The sequence below is a fragment of the Mesoplodon mirus genome (assembly GCF_964341445.2).
Source record: "Mesoplodon mirus genome assembly, chromosome: X".
NCBI lineage: Eukaryota > Metazoa > Chordata > Mammalia > Artiodactyla > Ziphiidae > Mesoplodon > Mesoplodon mirus.
The window spans coordinates 132,297,916-132,324,643 of NC_138981.1; positions in this window are offsets into that span (position 1 = coordinate 132,297,916).

The following is a 26,728-nucleotide window of genomic DNA, read 5'->3' on the forward strand; positions in this document are numbered from 1 at the left end:
ATAATTTTCTGCATACAGATCTTTTGTCTCCTTAGGTAGGTGTATTCCTAGATATTTTATTCTTTTTGTTGCAATGGTAAATGGGAGTGTTTTCCTGACTTCACTTTCAGATTTTTCATCATTAGTGTATACGAATGCCAGAGATTTCTGTGTATTAATTTTGTATCCTTCTACTTTACCCAATTCATTGATTAGCTTTAGTAGTGTTCTGGTAGCATTTTTAGGATTCTGTATGTATAGTATCATGTCATCTGCAAACAGTGTCAGCTTTACTTCTTCTTTTCTGATTTGGATTCTTTTATTTCCTTTTCTTCTCTGATTGCTGTGGCTAAAACTTCCAAAACTAAGTTGAATAAGAGTGGTGAGAGTGGGCAACCTTGTCTTGCTCCTGATCTTAGTGAACATGGTTTCAGTTTTTCAGCATTGAAGACGATGTTGGCTGTGGGTTTGTCATATATGGCCTTTATTATGTTGAGGAAAGTTCCCTCTGTGCCTACTTTCTGCAGGGTTTTTATCATAAATGGGTGTTGAATTTTGTCAGAAGCTTTCTCTGCATCTATTGAGATGATCATATGTTTTTTCTCCTTCAGTTTGTTAATATGGTGTATCACGTTGATTGATTTGCGTATATTGAAGAATCCTTGCATTCCTGGAATAAACCCCACTTGATCATGGTGTATGATCCTTTTAATGTGCTGTTGGATTCTGTTTGCTAGTATTTTGTTGAGGATTTTTGCATCTATGTTCATCAGTGATATTGGCCTGTAGTTTTCTTTCTTTGTACATCCTTGCCTGGTTTTGGTATCAAGGTGATGGTGGCCTCGTAGAATGAGTTTGGGAGTGTTCTTCCCTCTGCTATATTTTGGAGGAGTTTGAGAAGGATAGGTGTTAGCTCTTCTCTAAATGTTTGATAGAATTCGCCTGTGAAGCCATCTGGTCCTGGGCTTTTGTTTGTTGGAAGATTTTTAATCACAGTTTCAATTTTAGTGCTTGTGATTGGTCTATTCATATTTTCTATTTCTTCCTGATTCAGTCTTGGCAGGTTGTGCATTTCTAAGAATTTGTCCATTTCTTCCAGGTTGTCCATTTTATTGGCATAGAGTTTCTTGTAGTAATCTCTCAAGATCTTTTGTATTTCTGCAGTGTCATTTGTTACTTCTCCTTTTTCATTTCTAATTCTATTGATTTGAGTCTTCTCCCTTTTTTTCTTGATGAGTCTCGCTAATGATTTATCAATTTTGTTTATCTTCTCAAAGAACCAGCTTTTAGTTTTATTGATCTTTGCTATCGTTTCCTTCATTTCTTTTTCATTTATTTCTGATCTGATTTTTATGATTTCTTTCCTTCTGCTAACTTTGGGGTTTTTTTGTTCTTCTTTCTCTAATTGCTTTAGGTGCAAGGTTAGGTTGTTTATTCGAGATGTTTCCTGTTTCTTAAGGTGGGGTTGTATTGCTATAAACTTCCCTCTTAGAACTGCTTTTGCTGCATCCCATAGGTTTTGGGTTGTCATGTCTCCATTGTCATTTGTTTCTAGGTATTTTTTTATTTCCTCTTTGATTTCTTCAGTGATCACTTCGTTATTAAGTAGTGTATTGTTTAGCCTCCATGTGTTTGTATTTTTTACAGATCTTTTCCTGTAATTGATGTCTAGTCTCATAGCATTGTGGTCAGAAAAGATACTTGATACAATTTCAATTTTCTTAAATTTACCAAGGCTTGATTTGTGACCCAAGATATGATCTATCCTGAAGAATGTTCCATGAGCACTTGAGAAAAATGTGTATTCTGTTGCTTTTGGATGGAATGTCCTATAAATGTCAATTAAGTCCATCTTGTTTAATGTATCATTTAAAGCTTGTGTTTCCTTATTTATTTTCATTATGGATGATCTGTCCATTGGTGAAAGTGGGGTGTTAAAGTCCCCTACTATGATTGTGTTACTGTTGATTTCCCCTTTTATGGCTGTTAGTATTTGCCTTATGTATTGAGGTGCTCCTATGTTGGGTGCATAAATATTTACAATTGTTATATCTTCTTCTTGGATCGATCCCTTGATCATTATGTAGTGTCCTTCTTTGTCTCTTCTAGTAGTCTTTATTTTAAAGTCTATTTTGTCTGATATGAGAATTGCTACTCCAGCTTTCTTTTGGTTTCCATTTGCATAGAATATCTTTTTCCATCCTTTCCTTTCAGTCTGTATGTGTCTCTAGGTCTGAAGTGGGTCTCTTGTAGACAGCATATATATGGGTCTTGTTTTTGTATCCATTCAGCCAACCTGTGTCTTTTGGTGGGAGCATTTAGTACATTTACATTTAAGGTAATTATCGATATGTATGTTCCTATTCCCATTTCCTTAATTGTTTTGGGTTTGTTATTGTAGGTATTTTCCTTCTGTTGTGTTTCTTGCCTAGAGAAGTTCCTTTAGCATTTGTTGTAAAGCTGGTTTGGTGGTGCTGAACTCTCTCAGCTTTTGCTTGTCTGTAAAGGTTTTAATTTCTCCATCAAATCTGAATGAGATCCTTGCTGGGTAGAGTAATCTTGGTTGCAGGTTTTTCTCCTTCATCACTTTAAATATGTCCTGCCAGTCCCTTCTGGCTTGCAGAGTTTCTGCTGAACGATCAGCTGTTAACCTGATGGGGATTCCCTTGTGTGTTATTTGTTGTTTTTCCCTTGCTGCTTTTAATATGTTTTCTTTGTATGTAATTTTTGACAGTTTGATTAATATGTGTCTTGGCATATTTCTCCTTGGATTTATTCTGTATGGGACTCTCTCTGCCTCCTGGACTTGACTGACTATTTCCTTTCCCATATTAGGGAAGTTTTCAACTATAATCTCTTCAAATATTTTCTCAGTCCCTTTCTTTTTCTCTTCTTCTTCTGGAACCCCTATAATTCGAATGTTGGTGCATTTAATGTTGTCCCAGAGGTCTCTGAGACTGTCCTCAATTCTTTTCATTCTTTTTTCTTTATTCTGCTCTGCAGTAGTTATTTCCGCTATTTTATCTTCCACGTCACATATCCGTTCTTCTGCCTCAGGTATTCTGCTATTGATTCCATCTAGAGTATTTATCATTTCATTTATTTTGTTTCTAATCGTTGCTTGATTCATCTTTAGTTCTTCTAGGTCCTTGTTAACTGTTTCTTGCATTTTGTCTATTCTATTTCCAAGATTTTGGATCAACTTTACTATCATTATTCTGAATTCTTTTTCAGGTAGACTGCCTATTTCCTCTTCATTTGTTAGGTCTGGTGGGTTTTTATCTTGCTCCTTCTCCTGTTGTGTGTTTTTCTGTCCTCTCATTTTGCTTATGTTACTGTGTTTGGGGTCTCCTTTTTGCAGGCTGCAGGTTCATAGTTCCTGTTGTTTTTGGTGTCTGTCCCCAGTGGCTAAGGTTGGTTCAGTGGGTTGTGTAGGCTTCCTGGTGGAGGGGACTAGTGCCTGTGTTCTGGTGGATGAGGCTGGATCTTGTCCTTCTGGTGGGCAGGTCCACGTCTGGTCATGTGTTTTGGGGTGTCTGTGGACTTTTTATGATTTTAGGCAGCCTCTCTGCTAATGGGTGGTGTTGTGTTCCTGTCTTGCTAGTTGTTTGGCATAGGGTGTCCAGCACTGTAGCTTGCTGGTCATTGAGTGAAGCTGGGTGCTGGTGCTGAGATGGAGATCTCTGGAAGATTTTCGCCGTTTGTTATTATGTGGAGCTGGGCGGTCTCTTGTGGACCAGTGTCCTGAAGTTGGCTCTCCCACCTCAGAGGCACAGCACTGACTCCTTGCTCCTCAATTTGGGATGATTTGTTGTCTCTTCATGTATTCCACAGATGCAGGGTACATCAAGTTGATTGTGGAGCTTTAATCTGCTGCTTCTGAGGCTGCTGGGAGAGATTTCCCTTTCTCTTCTTTGTTCTCACAGCTCCCGGATCTCAGCTTTGGATTTGGCCCTGCCTCTCCGTGTAGGTCGCCTGAGGGCGTCTGTTCTTCGCTCAGACAGGACAGGGTTAAAGGAGCAGCTGCTTCAGGGACTCTGGCTCACTCAGGCCGGGAGGGAGGGAGGGGCACGTGGTGCGGGGCAAGCCTGCAGTGGCAGAGGCCGGCGTGACGTTGCACCAGCCCGAGGCGTGCTGTGCCGAGGCGTGCTGTGCGTTCTCCCCGGAAGGGGGCGTGGACAGTGACCTGCACTCACACACAGGCCTCGTGGTGGCGGCAGCAACCCCAGCGTCCCACTCCCGTCTCTTGGGTCCGCGCTTTCAGCCGTGGCTCGCGCCCGTCTCTGGAGCTCCTTTAATCAGCGCTCTTAATCCCCTCTCCCCGTGCACCAGGAAACAAAGAGGGAAGAAAAAGTCTCTTGCCTCTTCGGCAGGTCCAGACATTTTCCCAGACTCCCTCCCGGCTAGCTGTGGTGCATTAGCCCCTTCAGGCTGTGTTCACGCCGCCAGCCCCAGTCCTCTCCCTGTGCTCTGACTGAAGCCCGAGCCTCAGTTCCCAGCACCGCCCACCCCGGTGGCGAGCAGACAAGCCTCTCGGGCTGGTGAGTGCCGGTTGGCACCAATCCTCTGTGTGGGAATCTCTCCGTTTTGCCCTACCCAGGTACGTGGGGAGTTTCTTGCCTTTTGGGAGGTCTGAGGTCTTCTGCCAACGTTCAGTAGGTGTTCTGTAGGAGTTTTTCCATGTGTAGCTGTATTTCTGGTGTATCTGTGGGGAGGAAGGTGATCTCCGTGTCTTACTCTTCTGCCATCTTCCCTGGAAGTCCTAACAATTCTATCTTTAAGTCATTTCTCTTTTCTCAATTTTTGCTATAAGTAGTCAGGAGGAGCCAAATCAAATGAATATATTTCAGTAATAATAATAATCTTCCTCTGGTGTTTTCAAGACGAAGCTTTGCAAGTTTGCTTTCACTTAGTTTTTTTTTTTGGTAATTAATAAAAACTTTATTTTTATGCTAGCAAATGTTGTGATTTGCAAACTTTTAAAAATCACATGAAACAATCTTGCAAACTATTACATTTGAGATAGTTTGTCAAACATGTTAACCTAAGCATGCTTACTTGCTGTAGGCATAATCTGTAAATGGTGTAATTTGTATGCAGTATTCAGCATAGTTTAGAGGAGAATCAACTAATTGTAGTTTGCAATGGATTAAAGTCACAAATATTAATGTTTTCTCTTTTATTATTGAAATATGCTCATTTGATTTCATTAGCATGTTTTCTATTTTCTCCTTCACTGACAGTTGTGTAAATTAAACATTAATTAAAAGAGATGTAACAGCAGTTTTGAATTTATTAGAGGTTTTTTTTTTTTTTTTTTGCTGTACGTGGGCCTCTCACTGCTGTGGCCTCTCCCGTTGTGGAGCACAGGCTCTGGACACACAGGCTCAGTGGCCATGGCTCACAGGCCCAGCCGCTCTGCGGCATGTGGGATCCTCCCGGACCGGGGCACGAACCCGTGTCCCCTGCATCGGCAGGCGGACTCTCAACCACTGCGCCACCAGGGAAGCCCTATTAGAGTTTTAAAGGCATTCGTTCTTTCCCTGAAAACAAAACATACACCTGGAATTCTAGAACAATTTGTTCTGATTTCACGGTTGCACTTATGGAATTCAATACTTTAGCAAATTTGGCAATTTCCATAATATTTGGATTTGCTTTAATAATATATTTTTAATAATTTTTTTTGCCATAAATGTCCTTTCATGCAAATCCATGAGAAAGTAATCCTGGGGAGAAATATTCTTAAGAAATAGTCTTTTGTTAATTATACTTCAACCTTTCTTCTAAATCTCAGAAGCCAAACAGTGTTCCAACATTGTCCCTGATCATATAATGTATTTAAATAATTAATTTACTTTTTAACAATTTATAGTATTGACTTGACAAGCCATTAATTGCACTCTGGCAAATAACTGTTTTATGAATGGAGAAGTTGAGTTCTGCAGAGGTCAGTTGCTGGTGATGGAGTTTGTCCATTTTTTCCTTCTGAATACTGAAGCAGGAGTTAGATTGCACCTTTGTTTGAGCATTTTGAGTGAAGCAGGATGATTAAATGAATTTGCATACCTTTTGTGAGCACCATTTAGCGAGATTGACTTCAGTTATAGTCACCTCTTCTCAGGTGACAGGGGCTGGTTTTGGAGGACTAGGAGTCTAACAGAAATCATTGCAGTCATCTGGCATACATATAAGTACAAATTAATATGTGCCATACAAATTATTTTGCTATATGGAGTTAATATTTTGAGTTGCAAATTTTGCAATTTTGTTGATTTATGCTCTTATTTTTATTATTTACTTCCTTCTGCTTATCTGGGTTTAATTTGTTCTTACTTTTTGTAGTTTCTTAAGGTGGAACTTTTGATCAAGTTTTCAGATATTTTTATGTAGGATTTTAATGCTTTAAAAATTTTAATTAATTACTGCCTTGGGTGAATCCCTCACAAATGTTGCTATGTTGTGTTTTCCTTTTCATTTATTCCCAAAATGCTTTCTAATTTTCCTTTTGATTTCTTCTTTGCCTCCGGTTATTTATTTATTTATTTTTTGCGATACGCGGGCCTCTCACCGCTGTGGCCTCCCCCGTTGCATGGAGCACAGGCTCCGGACGCGCAGGCCCAGCGGCCATGGCTCACGGGCCCAGCCACTCCCCGGCATGTGGGATCTTCCCAGACTGGGGCACGAACCCACGTCCCCTGCATCGGCAGGCAGACTCTCAACCACTACGCCACCAGGGAAGCCCTGCCTCCAGTTATTTAGAGGTGTGTCATCTATTTTTCCAAGTATCTGAGTATTTTCTTGATTTTTGTCCATTTTGGAATTCTATTTTCATTCTTTTGTTGTCAGTAATAATATTTTGCATGATTTGAATTCTTTTAAATTCATTGAGCTTTTCTTACGGCCCAGAATATTATCTATACTGGCAAATGTTCTATGTACTCTTGAGTAAATGTATATTCTGATGTTGTTGGCTGAAGTGTTCTATGAATGTCAATTAGAGAAAAGTGGTTGAGTGTCGTTCAGGTCATCTACATCCTCACTGATTTTCCTTCTAACTGTTGCATCTATAACTAGAAAAGGAATGTTGAAGTCTCCAAGTAAAATTGTGGATCTGCCTATTTCTTCTATTGGATCTATTATTTGAAGCACACACACTTAGAATGACGTCTTGGAGAACGAATCCTTCTATAAATAGGTTAATATCCCTTTTTATCTCTGGTAATATTCCTCATTCTGAAGTCTACTTTGTCTGATATTAATATAGCTATTGCATCATTCTTTAGATTTTTGGTGCTATATATTTTACATCCTTTTACTTTTAATGTATCTATCTTTATTTGAAAAGGATTTCTTGTATAGAACCTATATCTGTGTCTTGCCTTTTGAAATCCAGCCTATATTTTACTTTGTGTTTTAGGAACTTTATACTTAATGGCATTATCATTATGGTTGGATTAAAATCTACCATCTTGCTAGCAGCTGTCTTTTTATTACACCTACTCTATGTATTATTTCTACTCTTTTTATGCTTTCTTTTGGACTGAGTATTTTTATTCCATTTAATATCCACCACTAAGGAGAGGTCAACAAGCAGTGGCCCATGGACCAGCTGTCTGTTTCTACATAAATAAGGTTTTATTGGAACACAGTTAAGCCCCTTCATTTACATATATAACACTACGAAAGCAGAGTATGTAGTTGAACGGTATTATATGTCCCGGAAGTCTAAAATATTTGGTACCTGGCCTTTTAAAGAAAGTTTGCCAAGCCATACACTATTGAGTTGTTGCCCTAGGGTTTAAAATGTGTCCCCATGATTAATCTTCCCTTCAAATTAGACCTTAAAATTATATTCAAATAATATTTGACTTCGGTAAGGAAAGACCTTCGCCCGCGGGTGGAGGCTGTCTGGAGCGAGCCGTGACCCCAAGGCCAGTAGTGCAGGGTACCAAGTACACCAGCGTGTGGTTGCTCCATGTCCGCATGGTCCTGATGTCTCATCAGCTCAGGCCACTGGGGCCCATGACATCACCTACTGTGTGATCCTTGGCAAGCTCTGTGGGGGGGTTCTCTGCTGCTGCCGGGGAGGCTGGGGTCCACTGCAGTACCTCCAGTTCCCAAGGCTAAGTGGTGGCCAGAGCTGGTGGGGAGCACACCCTCAGCTGCAGGGGTGGGGGTGGAGGCAGCTGCAGGCTCCTATGTAGCGGGAGGGCAGGCTGCACACACACACACATGCACAGTGTGTATACACGCCGAGTGGTGAGGGCCGGAGCTAGTGGCAGGGCTGGGTCCCTCTGCAGTGATGCAGGTGGCTGGCAGAGCGCGGGTACACAGCCGCAGCTGCTGGCTTCAGGTGAGCCCAATGGTGTGGGCCAGGGATGGGACCCAGGGCAGGATCCAGGTCCACAAGCAGCTCTGTGACCTTGGCTCTCAGCCCGGCGGCTAGGCTGACCTTTTGTACGCTCATCATCGCTGCAGAGGCTGCACCTGGCTGCCGGCGTGGATCCCGGGCTCCAGTGGAAGGGGAGGGAAGGGAGCGGGAGGGATTCCGGCAGCTGGTTCTGCAAATGCCAATCCGCTTGGTGCGGTGAAAACCTCAGCATCTAATCGGCAGGGGTTCCATGGCTGCTGTGCTGGCCATTGGTTTCTACAGTGGCGAAGGCTGCTGGGGTCTTCTGCAGAACAGTCAGCTGGGGTCTGTGGTGAGGTCCTCAGTGATGAAGGCTGAGTGGGTCTGCAACGTCCACAAGGGCTGTCGAGGTGCGTAGCAGCACAGGCTGCTGGGGTCGTCTGCAGAGCAGGGCATTGGGAACCACCCTCCCGCTGCCTGGCTGATACTGGTTACCCCCGCCCTTCTGCCTTGTTCCTAAATGTCTCAGCTTTGCTGGTCTTTGGGTGAGGGGACACTGAAGTGAGTCCTTTGACCAGTGCCATGAAAGGCTGGGGAAATGGGTCACTCACCCGCTGTCCTTTTCCCAGCAGGGGAACTGTTGAGCCTGGGGGTTCATTCTTGGTGCTGGGCACTGCTGACCTGGGGAATAGGAAGATGCAGGCAAAGTGAAGCTGTTCTTACCCTTATTGTGCAGCTCTTCTCAGGTTTTTTTGTTCCACTTTGTTGCTGAAGCTCCTTAAATTCACTCCTGATCTCTCCCACGTGTATTTTCTTTCACAGGATAGCTGACTAATGTTGATCTTTGTGGGTGGATGGAGGCTGGGGTCTCCTACTCCACCATCTTGGTGACATCACTCCCTGGTTCCTAGAGATCTTGATCACCTTTCTTCTCTAGACAGTATCATACTGGACCATTACATTGATGACATTATGCCGATTGGAACTTGTGGGCAAGAAATCGCAACTACACTAGACTTACTGTTAAGATAGTTGCATGTCAGAGAGTGGAGGATAAATCTGACTGAAATTCAGGGGCCTTCTACTTCAGTGAAATTTCTAGGGAGCCAGTGGTGTGGACCATGTGAGAAATCCCTTCTAAGGTGAAAGATAAGTTGTTGCATCTGGCCCCTCATGCAACCAAAGAGGAGGCACAATGCCTAGTAAGCCTCCTTGGGCTTGGAGGTAAAATCTTCCTCTCATGGGTGTGCCATTCCAGCCTGTTACAGTATGACCAGAAGAGCTGCTCATTTTGAGTAGGGCCCAGAGCAAGAGAAGGTTCTGCACCAGGTCCGGGCCACTGTGCCACTTGGGCCACATGATCCAGAAGATGCAATGGCCCTTGAAGTATCAGTGCAGAGGGGGATGTTGTTTGGAGCCTTTGACAGGTCCCTAAAGGTCAATCACAGTGCAGGCTTTTAGAATCTTAGAACAAGGCCCTAGCATCATCCACAGGTAACTCCTTTTGAGAAACAGCTCTTGGTTTGCTACTGGGCCTAAGTAGAGACTGAATTCTTGATGATGGGACACCAATTTACCAGGCAGCCTGAGCTGCACATAACTGTATGCTCTCGGACCCACCAAGCTATAAATCTGGGCGGACACAGCAGCACTCCATTATCAAATGGAAGTGGAATTTATGTGATTGTGTCTGAGCAGGTCACAAAGGTACAAGTCAGTTACATAAAGAGAAGTGAACCAAAAGCCCATGGCCCCTGCTCTGAGTATAATGCCTTCTCTCTCCCAGCCTGTGCCTGTGGCCTCATCAAAGAAAACTAAACAAAATCAGTGACACCAGGTCAACAATTGGTATCACTACCTCAAAGCTTCTGCTCTGAGCCACCAATAGGGTAAGGTTATGTAGGGCAAGACCCTCCCCAATTTTTCCACAACTAAGTCTTGTTCTCCGAGACTTGGTCTATTCCTTTGATTTAGGAGAACACCTAGATGTTGCCTTACATCAGTATGGAATCGCAAAGATACCCATATTCAGAGGTGAGAAGAAACCCAGTTGTTGCATCTCCTAACAGCTCCTTGGTCTGCCTTTTTATTCAGTCACATATAATGTCAGCCATAACTATAAGTTACAGAATATTGGTGTCAGTTCTGAAAGGGACTCCTACAACTTACTTCCTGGAAATATCACTTTCTGTCAAAATAGGTTACTTCTCTGGGTTCCTTCCATGTATTCCATGGCTCTCTAATAGGACCTTCTGGTAGGGAATGCCTACTCGGTTTTCATTGTCAATGAATTTTGTTTTTCCCATTTGTATATTTACGTAGTTGATCAATGATCATTTTAGGAGTAGGGAGTTGTGTAATTATGCTCATGCTTATACTGCTATCTTAACTCAGAAATAATGTTGCCCTTAGTTATTTGAATCAGCATGCCATTTAGCTTCTCTGTTTGTGTGCTTTGGTGTGTACCTTCTAATCCATAGGATTGGATGAATGTTTTTTCCATGCCCCATGACAGTGTTCAGTCTATGTCCAACTATATAAGTACTAGTAGAGTGGACAAGAACTTATCCGTTAGTCTCCAGATGAAAATCAATGAGGGAGCCCATTAGCAAATACTCACTAACTCTTTTCATCCTATTTGAAAATTGCAGTATCTCCAGGGCAAAAATGTATCTCACTTTTGTTTTTGAATGTTGAATGGTACTATTTGTCCTTAATGTAAGGAAGATTGATGATCTAATAATGTGGGTAATTTTTACATATATAAATTTTCTCTTGTTCCATTTTCCTTTGTTTTTTAAAAGTGTATTTGTCCCAGTTTAAAATTAAGCACATATTTTAAATGTTAGAAAAATAGAGAGTAAAAATAAACAAATCCATAGCCCCACCACCCAAAGACTACCCAATTGATTTGATATGTACATTTTTCTTCATGTTGAAATATATTTGTGATCAACCTTCCATAAAATTTGGTGTCTTGCCTCCATTTTCAGGTACTTTAATTATTCAATCAAACTTCTTGCCAATTTTGGAATATAATTTTGAAGGGATAACTATACATGTGCACTTTGCCTTATACTTTAAAAAAATATAGAAAATAAGTTTTCCTAATTTTGGTCTTTATAGTTTGAGCAGTAGAAACCATGGAAATTCCCCTCCAGGCAGGGAGAATGATTATGCCATGTGTGAGTGTTTACTTGGATTCTCCAGCCCTAGTTCTGAACTATTTTCAGACCTAGAGCCCAAGAGTGCTTGTCAGTTCTTCTATGAGAGGGAATATTTAGGTCTTTTCCCTTAGTTCCTACACAGGGATCAATAAACACATAAAGAAGTTGATGCCTTTGGCGAAGACCATTTGCTCCTATCTCAGGAAGCTGCTAAATATGCTTATGGTCAACGCTAGTAATGTTTCAATTGAATTTTCTCAATGATTATGATTTAATGAAAATACTTTTATCTCAACCAGTCTAATAAATCTGGTCACTGACACAAATAATTAGGAATTATTAATTATTCCTTAAACTGGTCCAAAGTTACTTCTTTGACTTTAGAGCTTCTTAGAGGAGAACCGATTGATTCTCATCTCATTTCCTCAGTGAGCTATGGACAAAACATTGAGTGACATGCTTTGAGGTAAGGGAATTTCTAACTCATGCTTTATATGGCAAAGGAGAAAATCACATGTCTTTTCAGAGCCTAGTTAAACAGGTTTGGAAATAAAACATCTAGAGGCAAAGCAATGCATGTATATAAGACAACTATCAAGCTTTCAATAGATTTAGTGGCTCTTGTTTACTACATTAATATCACAGCTCTACCTAGTGGTCAAAAGGAAAACTTCTAGCTTCTGTATAATAAATCAATTATAATAAGCAACTAACAACAACAACAAAAGAATTCAGTTTTAAATGTATGAATATTAATGAGAATGCTGCATTTCAGTTATGGAGTTTATTTTCTTTGCATATAATGCAATGATACAGTTTATGAAATTTCCTTTATTGGGTTTGAATTTATCATTACAGATGTAATAACAAAGTACAAGAGTAATTGCATTATAATGATACATTCATTTTCCATTTCGTGGATACACAAAAATACAGATTCATTTTGAGATAACCAACTTTATTTTGCAAGAAAAGCTACATCATGAGTTTTTTAAAACTATTTGGTATTTGACAGTACAAATGTTAACATTGTCTAATGGGTTTTTTAAATGTATGTAGGTGTAATATATAAGAAAATTATAAAGGGGCAATAGCAAAGGTAGCTACATGGTGGCAAAGATTCTACATTCCACATGAAATGATAAAATGTGGATTCTAAGTAAAAAGTTAATTATTTTTAAAGTTAATTATGTGTATGGTAATCCTGAGTCTGTCTATTAAAAATATATATATACACACAGAGATATAGCCAAAAACAATAGATCATTTAAAATGGAATATTAAAATATGTTCAAATAACCCAAAAGAAGGCATGAAATGGTATGGATATGAAGAACGAAGAGAACGATCTGACTAACTGATTTTTCACCAGAGTGTCAAGTCCATCTGATGGGGGAAAAAACAATCTTTTCAATAAATGATGTTGCAACAACTGGATTTCCACATGCAAAAGAATGAAGTTAAACAACTATTTCATACCATATACCAAAATTAACTCAAAATGGATCAAAATATAAATATGAATGCTAAAGCCATGAAACTCTTAGAAGAAAACATAAGGGTAACATCCATGAGTTTGGATTTGGCAATTGGTTCTTAGATATAATACAAAGAGCATGGGCAACAAAAGAAAAAATAAACTTGCCTTCATCAACATCAAAAAATATTTTACATTCAAGGACACTATCAAGAAAGTGAAAAGACAATCTAAAGAATGGGAGAAAATATTTGAAAATCATATATCTAATAAGAGTTTAATATCCAGATTATATAAAGAACTAAAACTCAACAACAAAAAAACACCAGAATTTAAAAAAGACAAACAACTTGAAATAGGTATTTCTACAAAGAAGATATGCACATGGAAAACAAGCACATGAAAAGATGCCCAAAATCTTTAGTAATTATGGAAATTCAAATCAAAATCATAGTATATACCACTTCATACTTATTAGGATGACTATAACAAAAAAATTGAAAATAATAAGTGTTAGCAAGAATGTGGAGAAATTGGAACCCTTGTACATTGCTGGAGGGAGTGTAAAATGATGCAAACACTGCAGAAACAGTTTGACAGTTCCTCAAAAAACTTAACATCGATTCCTGTATCACCCAGCAATTTCACACCTACATATATACCGGAAATAAATGAAAACAGAGACTCAAAGAGATACTTGTATGCCAATGCTCATTGCAGCATTTTTCACAAGACCTAAAAGGTAGAAACAAGGCAAATATCCATCAACAGAAGAATGGATAAACAAAATGTGGTATAAACAAACAAGGGAATATCACTCAGGCATAAAAAGGAATGAAGTTCTGATACATGCTACTACATGGTTGAACCTTGAAAACTTTATACTAGGTGAAATAAGCCAGTCAGAAAAGGACAAATGTTATACGATTCCACTTACATGAAATACGTAAAATAGGCAAATTCATAGAGACAGAAAGTAGATGTTATCAGGGGATGGAAGGAGGAAGGAGTGGGAGTTATTCCTTAATGGTTATTACAGAGTTTATCATTTTTGTTGATAAAAATGTTTTAGAAACAAATAGGACAGCTGTACAACAGTGTAAATGAAGCAAATGTTGCTGAATTGTACATTTAAAATAGTTAAAATCCCAAATTTATGCTATATATATTTTACCACAATAAAAAAAGCAAACTGGAAGCAAATAATATAGTGGTAGAACTAAATTCAAATATATCATTAATGACATGAAATGTAAATTATGTAAATATAACAATGAAAAGACAGAGATTATCATAATGAATTTAAAAATGACCCAGCTAGAGACACAGACCTACTGGGGGTGGGCTTGGGGATATGGGGGGGGTAGGCTGTGACGGGGCGGGGGAGAGGCATGGACGTGTATACACTGCCAGGCGTGGGGTGGATGGATGGTGGGGGGTGACCACGTGGCGCGGGGGGATCGGCTCAGTGCTTTGTGGCCGCCTGGAGGGGTGGGATGGGGAGGGTGGGAGGGAGGGAGACGCAGGAGGGAGGGGATGTGGGAACAGATGTATATGTATGACTGATTCACTTTGTTGTAAAGCAGAGACTAATAAAAAATAAATAAATAAATAAATAAAAATAAAAATGACCCAGCTATATGCTGTCTACAAGGAGACCACTTCAAATACAATAACATAGGTAGATTAAAAGGTATACTAATCAAAAGAAAGTTAGAGTGCTTATATTAATTTCAGACAGTAGCCTTCAGAGCAAAGAAAATTGCTAGGAATATAGAGGGTTGCTACAAAATAATAAAAGTTTCAATCAACAAAGAAAATGATCCTAAATGTATATGCAAATTATGAAAGTGATGGAAATTTATGAAATAAAATCTGAAAGAGGTAAATTAGACAAATCCACAGTTATAGTTGAAGACTCCAACACTCCTCCCTCAGTAACTGATGTAAATAGTAGAGAAAAAACCTAGAAATATATAGGAGAACTAAAAAATACTAGCAACTGACTGGATCTGATTAGGTCTAATGTTTATAAAACATTCCACCCAACAACAGCAGAGTATACCTTCTTTTCAAGTTCACATTTGACATTTGCCAAGATAGACCATACTCTGATCTATCTTAAACCTAACAAAAAGATAATGGGAAAATCTCCAAACACATGGAAATTTTAAAAATAAATGTATCAAAGAGGAAGTTTTGAGTAAAATCAGAAAATATTATGCATTGAATGACAATAAAATACAACATACCAAGTTTGTGGATTGCAGGTAAAACAGTGCTTTATTTTATTTAGCATTTAATTTATATAATTAAATGCTAATATTTGCAAAGTAGAAAGGTTTCAAACATTACTTTAAGCTTCTATCTTAAGAAACTAGGAAAAGAAGAGCAAAATAAATCCAAAACAATACAAGGAAGGAAATAATAAAGGTAAGAACAAATCCATTAAATCTGTAGCAAAAAGTAGAGAAAACAATGAAGCCCGAAGCTTTCTCTTGTAAAATATCAAAGAAATCAATAAACATCTAGCAAGACCTAAAAATTTTAAAATGGGAGAAGACACAAATAGTATCAGGAATAAAAGAAAGGGTAGCATCATGGATCTCACATAAAATAAAATGATAATAAGGCAATATTATTAACAGCTCCACACATATAAATTTGACACAGATGAAATGGACCAATACCTTAAAAAAATCACAAACTACTAGAACCATTCTATTATGAGAGAAATAATCTTAATAGTCATCAGTAAACCATAAATTGAATTGAACTCTCTCAAACTAATAAAGAACATCTACAAAAACCTACTGCTAGCATTATATATATGTGCATTCTTTCCCCCTTAATAACAGGAACAAGGCAATGGTGTCCACATTCAACATTCCAATTCTTCCCAGTTCTTCCCAGTGTAATACGCAAGAAGAGAAATAAAATGGACATACATTTATCAGGAAGAAATAAAACTGTCTCTATTTGTACATGGCATGAATTCTACATAGAAAATCTCAAGGAATCTACAAAAAACAAAAACCCTAGAACTAAAAAGTGTGTTTAGTAGTATCATGAGATACAAAGGCAACACACAAAAAATCAGAAGTATTCCTATATTCCAGCAAGGATTAATTGGAAATCAGAAAAATACCATTTATAAATCCAAGAGAACATATATAGGATCTATATGCTGAAAATTACAAAACACTGAAGAAAGAAATTAAAGATAACAAATAAATGGAGAGACGTACCATGCTCACGGACTAGAATACTCAGTATAAGAGACATCTGTTCTCCAGGTTTAACATAATTATACTACAGGTTTAACATCAGTCTACAGGTTTAACATAATTACACTAAAAATTTCATCAAGGTTTTTTGTAGATATTGCCAAGCTGATCCTAAAATTTATGTGGAAAGGCAAAGGGACTACAATAGCTAAGACTTTTTAAAATGAAGAATAAATCCAGGGCTTCCCTGGTGGCGCAGTGGTTGAGAGTCCGCCTGCCGATGCAGGGGATACGGGTTCGTGCCCCGGTCTGGGAAGATCCCACATGCCGCGGAGCGGCTGGGCCCGTGAGCCATGGCCGCTGAGCCTGCGCGTCCGGAGCCTGTGCTCTGCAACGGGAGTGGCCACAACAGTGAGAGGCCCGCATACCGCAAAAAATAAAAAAAAATAAAAAATAAAAAAAAGAATAAATCTGGAGAAATCATACTATACAATTTTGTCTTAATATAAAGCTGCAATATTCAAGTTAGTGTGGTTGTGGTGAAGGTATAAAAACAGGGACCAATGAAACAGCATGGTGTCACAAGATTGACTCATAGATATATGACCAGTTGTGTGTGAGCAAATTCAAAGGCAATTCATTGGAGAAATGAGAGTCTTTTAAACATGGCTTTGGAACATTTGGAATCCATATGCAGAAATAAGAACTTTGATTCATATCTCATATGTACAAATATGAACTCAAAATTGATCTTAAATCTCAATGTAAAATGAAAACCATAAACCTTTTACAAGCAGACAGAGAAGAAGAATTTAACATGGACTTCAACAAAACTAAAAATTTTGTTTTGCATCAGACACACTGAAAGAATAAAAAGGCAAGCTAGAGAAAAAAAACTTGCAAATCATGCATGTATCTGACAATTTGTTTTCCTTTGGGTATTTATCCTGATTATTGTTCTCTGAGTTTCTTGGGTCTGTGGTTTGCTGTCTTGTCATTAATTTTTAAAAATTCTCAGCCAGTCTTCTGCCCTTTTGTCTCTCCCTCTCTCTGTGTGCATGTGTGTGTGTGTGCATGTGTGTGTGTGTGTCTGTCTTCCTCTTTCATTTCATTCTAGAATCCCAATAATGCCTATGTTACACAGTTAGATATGTCCCATAGCTCTTAGATGTTTTTGTCAGTTCCAACGTCTGTGTTGTGTCGTATCTGAGTTTGGCTCTGATGATTGTTTTGTCTCCTAGGAGATTTTCTTCCTCTTATCTTTTCTTATGCCTTAGAAAATGGTTTTTGAAAGCTGGAAATGATGTGTGACCGAAGAGACTAAGATAAATAGTTTTTATGTTTGGAAATAGGTATTGTTTTCCTTTTTAAGGGTGATTTGAGTTAATCTAATTAGGAATTGGGCTGGGCTTGTGGTTTGATATTGTCACCATCACTGCACTACAGGCTTCAGTTTCCTCAAGAAATACCTTGTGTTTAGGGTAGGGGCTGGTTTGCCAAGAGATCTTTGTTTTAATGTCTGCTTGGCATCAGAGAACTTTCCTTTCTCTCAGTTCCCCAGCAGAATGCCACTGTTCCTTCTAACTGATGCCTGTTAGCCTGGTGGTAGGGCAGGTGAGAGACTATTCTTTATTTAACGTGCAGATTAAGGCTCAGTTTTAGGCCAGTTTAGGTCCCTGGGTCTCTGGGGTGTGACTTTCAGACTGTCACAGGTGCCCTTCCTCCAGTGGATTTTGGTCCAGCAATTATGCCCGTCCCTCCCCTATGATGAGTGTTTTCTTGTTTGTTCCCTTCCCCAAACTGCATTAGGTTTTTGTTTTTTCTAAATTTTTATTGGAGTATAGTTGATTTACAATGTTGTATTACTTTCAGATGTACAGCTAAGTGAATTAGTTATACATATGGAAAACAGTATGGAGGTTCATTAAAAAACTAAAAATAGAGCTACCATGTGATCCAGCAATCCCACTCCTAGGCATATATCCGGAGAAAACCATAATTCGAAAAGATACATGCATTAAGTATTTTTTAAAATTTAATTCTATTTTTTAAATTAGTTTCTGCTTTATAACAAAGTGAATCGGTCATACATATACATCTGTTCCCACATCCCTTCCCTCATGCATCTCCCTCCCTCCCACCCTCCCCATCCCACCCCTCCAGGCGGTCACAAATGCATTAGGTTTTGACAGTGCCCCAGGCCAGCAGATTTTGTTCTTCCACAGATTGGGGCTTTTGTTATGTAGAATGAGGGAAGAGGCTTGGAGGGTTCTGGGCCCCTCCTGCAGCAGCTACTCTTTTCTCCTAGGCTCCCTCCACAAAGGAAGATCTTTCTGGACTCTCCTCAGCCTTCCTTATGAGTACCCATTAGGATCCAGAGACAATAACGCTTCAGGAGTATGACCTGCAGCCCCCAGGAGCTTCACATGTTCTTGCCTGCCTGAATCTACCTGTCTGTCAACTATTACAGCTGAATTTCTCTCACCGGTGTTCAGTAGCTTCTGTCCCAGGTAAGCCAGCATGCATACTCAATCTGTTTCTGCATGTGGCTCTCTCCAGATTGTGGCTTATTTGGGTTTACTTCAACCTTACCTCTATTATACAGTCAAAAAAAGTTGAAAAGTCACAAATTAGCGATTTGTCTATTTTTCTTTCTTGTAAGGATGGGAGCTGTGTGCTTTCCAGATGTGTCTATACCCAAGCAGAAACTGGAACTTCTGTAAAGATTTCTAAATACTGCTTCAGTTTCTTTAATAGCTATAGGCCTGTTAAGGTATTTTATTTCTCTCTGAGTCAATGTGGTTAGCTATATTTCTTCTATTTTTTGGAACAGTTTGAGAAAAATTGGTGGTAGTTCTTTAAATGTTTCGTAAAATTCATCGGTGAAGCCATTTGGTCCTGAGTTCTTCTTTATTGGGAGGTTTTTTGATTCCTGATTCACTATCCTTACTCATTATTGGTCTGGAGATGACTCTTTCTGGTTTGAAAAGGTCACGTGGGTCAGAGTTAATGAATGGACTACCGATTGGTTTAAAAGTTGAGAGTCATAAGTAAAATTCTAAGCCCAGATTCCCTTTGGTCCCAAACTCTAATACTATCCTCACTTCCATACAACTTGAAGCCACTGATTTTACTATTATTGACTTAAATTCTCTACTTTCTTCGGTATACCCTTTCTCCCTAACTCCCACTACCTATTTTCCTTTACACTGTAAAATCAGTGGTTTCCAGAAAGGTCTGGGTCTGACCTCCCTCCCCAGCCCACAGAGGAGAAAGGCCATCTTGGACTCCTGTGCCCAAGCAGAGGTCTGAGCACCCATAGGGGCAGGCCCTGGCTCCCACTGATGTCCTGCCACTGCCACCATCACCACCCATCCAGCATGGGCAGCAGCGACTACTTGTTCCTGGCTGCCTGGTCTTGTGTGTCCTGGATCCTGCTCAGGCATTTCTTCCAAACAGGGAGAAAGATGAGCAGTCCTGACCCCTGCACCTTCCCCCTCCCTCCACCCACCCCAACCTCAGAGCCCCCAGTTTCTCCTCACTTTAGTATACTTTCCCCTTTAGGTTTTCATAAGACTTTGTTCTGGATACAGTGATTTTATACTGTCAGGCATGAAATGGAGAAGGTATTTGACAAAGAGATTTAGTGGATTCCTTGAATGTGAGAGAGTCCTTAGTAGCAAGGCTTGACTTAGAAGTTGGTAGTAATTATGTCAGTTCACCATCATTTTTTGCATCTGCATCATCATGGTATATTGGACTTGAGATCAAACTACCTTCTTTCATTCAAGAAATTAAAACTTCTTCCAGCTCTTTACTTAAAGTATTATTAAAAGAATGGTTCTAGGGCCTCCCTGGTGGCGCAGTGGTTGAGAGTCCGCCTGCCGATGCAGGGGATACGGGTTCGTGCCCCGGTCTGGGAGGATCCCATATGCCGCGGAGCGGCTGGGCCCGTGAGCCATGGCCGCTGGGCCTGCGCATCTGGAGCCTGTGCTCCGCAACGGGGAGGCCACAACAGTGAGAGGCCCGCATACCGCAAAAAAAAAAAAAAAAAAAAAAAAAAAGAATGGTTCTAGAAGTAACTGTAATTAAGTTTTAATAGTGTTTGGTTTGTACAGTTGGTAAATCCTGTCCAATGGGTAATGCCATGTTACAGGAGGTGCTTCAGTATGAAACAGTAGATTGTATCAGTGAGGGTCCAATCCAGAGACAGAAACTGTAACGGTAATTTGAACAGTGAAAAGTCAGTATTAAAATTACTAGCTAGCCTCTAAATAGGAATAGCACATGTAGGGGGCAGCTACCACCTCTAGAGCTTGGGAGAATACCAAAGGAAGGAACAGACTTGGAAGAGCCTCCTACCACAAGGCTGAAATTTAAACATTATTGGAGAGTGTGTGGCTGCAGCCTACTGGATGGTGGAGGAGTTTGCTTTGGTGTCACAGACTAGATCTTGTTCACAAGAAGCCGTTGGCTGGGGTTCCAGTGAAGTTCTCAGGGGTGCCATGGGCTGGTGCTGGCATGCAGGATGCCACGTGCTGGGATACTAGCAGGCTGAGGCTGGTCCACAAGAATCTTCCCACTGAGGTGCCAATAAAAACCTTGAGGGTGAGTAACGTTGGATCTGGAGCATGCTGCTGGCAACCGCAACCATAGGTCACCAGTTGATTCTAAAGGGATATAACTCAGGGACAAACAGATGGAAGACATGCATAGGGCCAGGTATGTGGGAAAGGGCATGGAACTCCCATGCCTTCTCCAGCTGCACCACCCTCCCAGCACCTCCACGTGTTAACCAACAGCTCCACCAGCTGTATTTCAACATTATTTTTACTTACTGCATATTAGCATTGCAGTGGGGTGGGTGAAGGAAGTAAACTCTGAAGTCTGATTCAACCTTAGTTTTAGGCATTGTATAAATCAGTTTCATGTGTGTGATCTTCATGAGTCTTTCTGCCCGTCCACCGGACATAATGCTGGTTCTAATAGCCGTTCATGTCTTTCTCCCAGGAATAGTGTTTTTCTCCCTTCCAGCTGCACTACAATATTACATTATTCTTAGTGATGATAATACTTTCCCAAATTGAACCATTTCCACATTTTCACTTTCCCCCCTATATTGTAATTCTAATATAAGGTGGAAAACTAAGCATGGTGATAGTTATGCAGGATGCTCAGAGAGGTAGTTGATGTAGATAAAAGAGCCTGAAATTTGGAGTCAGGCAGACCTGCATTCAAAGCTTTGGGAACCTTGCCAAGTAGCAAAGATTCTAGCTTCTGTGTCACTAACATAGCTAGCTAATATCTCCCCTTTGTGTTCTTAGTGTTAAGGGCAGCAGAGAGCTAGACCCATGGATTGTAAATTGGCAGAATTTATGTTATCTCAATAATTTGGTTTCCCATGACTAAAAGGTGTTAAATTCAATTACACCAGTATATACATTTAATATGGGGGCCGTAATACATTACCACAAACTTAGTGGCTTAAAACAATAAACATTTATTATCCTATAGTTCTGGATGTCAGAAGTCCAAAATGTGTCTTACTGGGCTAAAATAAAGGTGCCAGCAAGATGTGTTCTTCTGGAGACTTTAGGAGGAAATCTGTTTCCTTGCTTTTTTTCCAGGTTCTAGAGGCTGCCTACAACCCCTGGTTCATGGCCCCTCCTCCAACATCAAAGAGCAGTGTGGCATCTTTAATCCTCTCTCTCTCTCTGACTGACTCTCCTGCTTCTACTTATAATGACCTTGTGATTACAACGGGCCCAGAAAATACAGGATAATCTTCTCATCTCAGAATCCTTAACTTAATCAAATCTACACAATCTCTTTTGCTATGTAAATTAACATATTCAAAGGTTTGGGGAATTAAAACGTAGCCATCATTGAGGGGCATTATTGTGCCTATCACAGTATATATAAAATTGGGGGGAGGTGCTGTAAATATGCCCTAGGCTATGAAGCAATGGTATTTCCATTATGCAGTGGTTCTAAAATCTAGCTTTGCTTCACAGACAAAAGGAAAGATGCCTCCTCCAAGCCAAATATAGGATCCTGAATTTATCCCAGATTTCCAGGTGTAGAACCGAGGAAAATGCATTTCCAAGAAACCTTCTTCTCACATCTCCTCTCTAAAATGAATTTCTAACAGCAAATCTATAAGTCAGCATTTGAGGCTTTTAAAAACCCTCTTTCAGTTTTAATGACTTACCATGTCACAACATTGATGCCCCAAAACTGTTTGTGAAGTAATTTTCCCACATTGACATGCTACAGAGAAAAAAGCTTGTGGTCAAAAATTTCTGAAGCTTTCTTCATGTTTGATTCTGCTCTTGGAGATTAATGATGGATATTAATATACAAAGGCTCTGAAGATGCTGCAGTACAGAAGCCTGGTTAACTTCGTGTAACCCAGTTCCTTCAAAATTTGTCTACAAAATACTTTTCTATTCTTAACACTTACCAATATCCCACAGAATACACCTTGATAAATGTTTCCCTAGGATCCAGTGAAAGAGAGATCAAAATTCTTGGTTCAAAGGAGGAAGAGAATAAAGTATGGTTATTCTTTGGCAAATGGGATGTGGACATTTCTGAGAAAGCTAGTAATATCAGATTATATCTGTCTATGCTCTATCTAAAATATACCGTGTAAATAAAACGTTCAACTCAGAACTTGCAGATAAAAATTGTCTGTTGCTAATCTTTTGCCTCATTTATTTCAACTCTCAGCTTCTTAACTTGTTTAATATTAGTTTGAGTCATGGCAAGCAAGCAACAGGCTGCTTTTCTCATGGTAAGAGATAGTATGTATCTTTCCAGGTGGTTTTTAGAGAAAACAGATTGCTTCAATCTTAAAACATGTATTGGCACTTGGACACATACTTATGTTGTTTTATGTTCGTCTCTGGAAGATTTTTGATAAAAATTGGAAATGAGATGAGCTGAATATTGAGGCTTCCCAGAATGTAGACCAAAGAAATGTGTTCTTAAAATACAAACTAATGAATATTGACTAGTAAAATATTGGGACTAACTGGAAAGTGGTATTCTGAATTAGACCAATATCAGGGTATAAAATATTTCCAGTAGGTATAATTCCTACTAAACTATGAGAATAAAGGCAATCAATGTGCAGTGGATAAAAGTTACAAATACTGGAGCTACCCTGTCTGGGTTAAAATACCCCGGTTCTTTTATTGCTAGTTGTATGGTCTTAGGTAAGTGACAATCTTTCTTTGTTTTAGTTTGTTCATATGTAAAATGGGGTAACAGTAGTATCCACTCATAGGATTTTTTTTTTTTGCGGTATGCGGGCCTCTCACTGTTGTGGCCTCTCCCGTTGTGGAGCGCAGGCTCAGTAGTTGTGGCTCACGGGCCCAGCCGCTCCGCGGCATGTGGGATCTTCCCGGACCAGGGCATGAACCCGTGTCCCCTGCATCGGCAGGCGGACTCTCAACCACTGCACCACCAGGGAAGCCCTATAGCAATATTTTTAATAGGAAAAAATGAGATCTGTTGAAAATGAAAGCATTCAGAAGGCAGAGAAATGGAACCATTTTATAGCATTTCACTACTATGTATTGAAGTTTTTATTTTGTAAACATGAGGAATTTATTTCATAAAAGAAAACTAATTATTCCCCAAAATAGGGACAGAAATCCCATAATTTCCCTATTCCTACTCAGAATTAAAGATAAACTCCACAGACTTGAAATTAGACCATTCTTTTGAATGCTACTGGCTGGCATTTACCAGTTAGGTGTTACCTCTCTAGCTTTCCCATTAAGAGGCAATACACTGTCCTTGGAAGAGGAACAGAAAGCAAATAAAGGTCAAAATAAAACAAAGGCTGGAAGCATTTCAACAATTTAATATGCTCTGTTCTTTTCTTCCCTTACAAGCATTGGAGTTAACTGTTGTTTAAAATGATAAGGTTTGGAAAGGAAACCTGGTAGCGTCCGTTGACTTGAGCCAAACTTTTTATTTTATAGGCAGGGGCAGCAAGTCAGTGGAGGTGATCCCAAGCACAGAATGTTTGCTTGCATTCATCATTCTTTTATGTCAGGAATTAAATGTTGAATTACCTCTCAACAGCCACTGTACTTAATAGTCATCCTTCTCTAATGGGTGAGTATTGTTTGCTTGAAAAAAAGTATTCCCAGGATTTCTTGTTGGAACAGAATCCTTTCAAGGATTATATTTTTATAGCTTTTGAATACAGGTATACCTTGGAGATATTGTTGGTTCAGTTCCAGCCTATCACAATAAAGCGAATATCACAATAAAGTGAGTCACAGCTTTTTTGGTTTCCCAATGCATATAAAAGTTATGTTCACACTATCCTGTAGTCTGTTAAGTGTGTAATAGCATTATGTCCAAAAATGTGCACACCTTAATTAAAAAACACTTTATTGCTAAAAAATGCTAACCATCATCTGAGCCTTCAGCGAGTCGTAATCTTTTTGCTGGTGGAGGGTCTTGCCTTGATGTTGATGGCTGCTGACTGATCAGGGTGGTAGTTGCAGAAGGCTGGGGTGGCAATCTCTTAAAATAAGATGACAGTGAAGGTTGCTGAATTGATTGACTCTTCCTTTCACAAACAATTTCTTTGTAGCCTGCAATGCTATTTGATAGCATTTTACCCACAGTAGAACTTTCAAGATTGGAGTCAATCCCCTCAAACCCTACCTCTGCTTTATCAACTAAGTTGATGTCATATTCTAAATCCTTTGTCATTTCAACAATGAAACATGAGATTTACTGTTTAAATTCAGCAGCTGAAAGAATCCCTTTATCAGGAAGATGGGAAATAAGAAATTTATAATGTGCATTACTTCCAGACTGCATTACTCTTTGGAAACATATGAGTACAGTAAGTCCCTTACATATGAACGAGTTCTGTTCTGAGAGTACAGTTTGTTCATAAGTCCAACAAAGTTAGCCTAGGTACCTAACACAATTGGCTATATAGTACTGTACTGTAGTAGGTTTTTAATATTTTTCACACAAATAATACATAAAAAACAAACACAAAAAATAAAAAAAAACATTTTTAATCTTACAGTACTACAGTACCTTGAAAAGTAACAGTAGTACCAGCTACATCACCACTGCTTTTATGCTTGCTTCCAGACATTCTGGGCTTGAAATAAAGATACTGTACTACTGTACTCTATACAGTACTTACAGTAAAATACAGAAAAGCACAACCAGTTGTAGAGGATGCACACACGTGACAATGTATGCCAGACACATGAACATGATTGGACATGAGAACACACGTTTGCATCTTTGGAAGTTTGTAACTTGAAGGTTCTTATGTAGGGGACTTACTGTAATCATTATTGTAAGGAGTTATTTCATGCCTATCTCATCCTCTATTGGATGCCCAACAAGAGCAGGAATTGTGTATGTTTTGTGTGACTTTTCTTCCTGTTTTTTCATGTAGAATCCCCTCACATGGGTCGAATTCACTCCTGTTTCCCTTTGTCTTTGATCACTCTTGACACTACTTTCTGGTTTTCCTTCACTTCTGTTCAATCTAATGCATCCTTTATCAATTTCATTTGATTAAAAAAAAGTATAGAGCAGAAAGGCATCCTGTTTGGAAAGAGGACAGTCAATTAACAAATAGGAGAAGACATTATTTGTTGTCAGATTTAATTAACCCACAAAACTAATACTGAAGGGGGCAAGTCTGGGAAAAATTTGAATTGAGTTTTAAAAGAGTATTTTAAAAGAAAATAGATGGCTATTTTTTAGCAGACTTCTATTTAAGTCTGCTGTTCTATTTAAGACATTTAAGTTATCTGTAGTTTAACAATGTTTCTATTTTCATGTTTATTCATATGTCTTTACCTATATGTACAAGCATGTCTCTAGAATGAATTACAGGTAACAGATTCACTGGGTCAAAAAGGAGATACATTATACGTTTTGAAACATATTGCCGAATTACATTTGATGAATGTGCATCAATTTATACTCACATAATCAGGGTATAAACATGTCTATTATGAATTTTCTACAATATCCTCTTTATTATTACAATAAAATAAATACATGTACAGATAAGAAAATTCCATTTGATTCATCAAGTACTTAGTGTTTATAAGTCTTGCCCTCAAGAAACTTTAAGTCTAAAGGAAAAGACAATTACAAAAATCCCAAGAGTAAGAGGTATTCTGTGGTAAATGCTGAGATGTATTTTTATCTGAGTTTGGAGAGTTTAGAAAATGGACTAACACATTGGACCTCCACAGTTACACACTGCAATGTGTGTAGTTAATCCTCCAAATGCCCTCAATAGTTTTCTGTAAAAACATCAAGAGGAAGAAAGTAAAAGTACACCTTTGAGGCTTTTTTTTTTTTTTTTTGCGGTACGCAGGCCTCTCACTGCTGTGGCCTCTCCCGTTGTGGAGCACAAGCTCCGGATGCGCAGGCTCAGCAGCCATGGCTCACGGGCCCAGCCGCTCCGCGACATGTGGGATCTTCCCAGACCGGGGCACGAACCCGTGTCCAC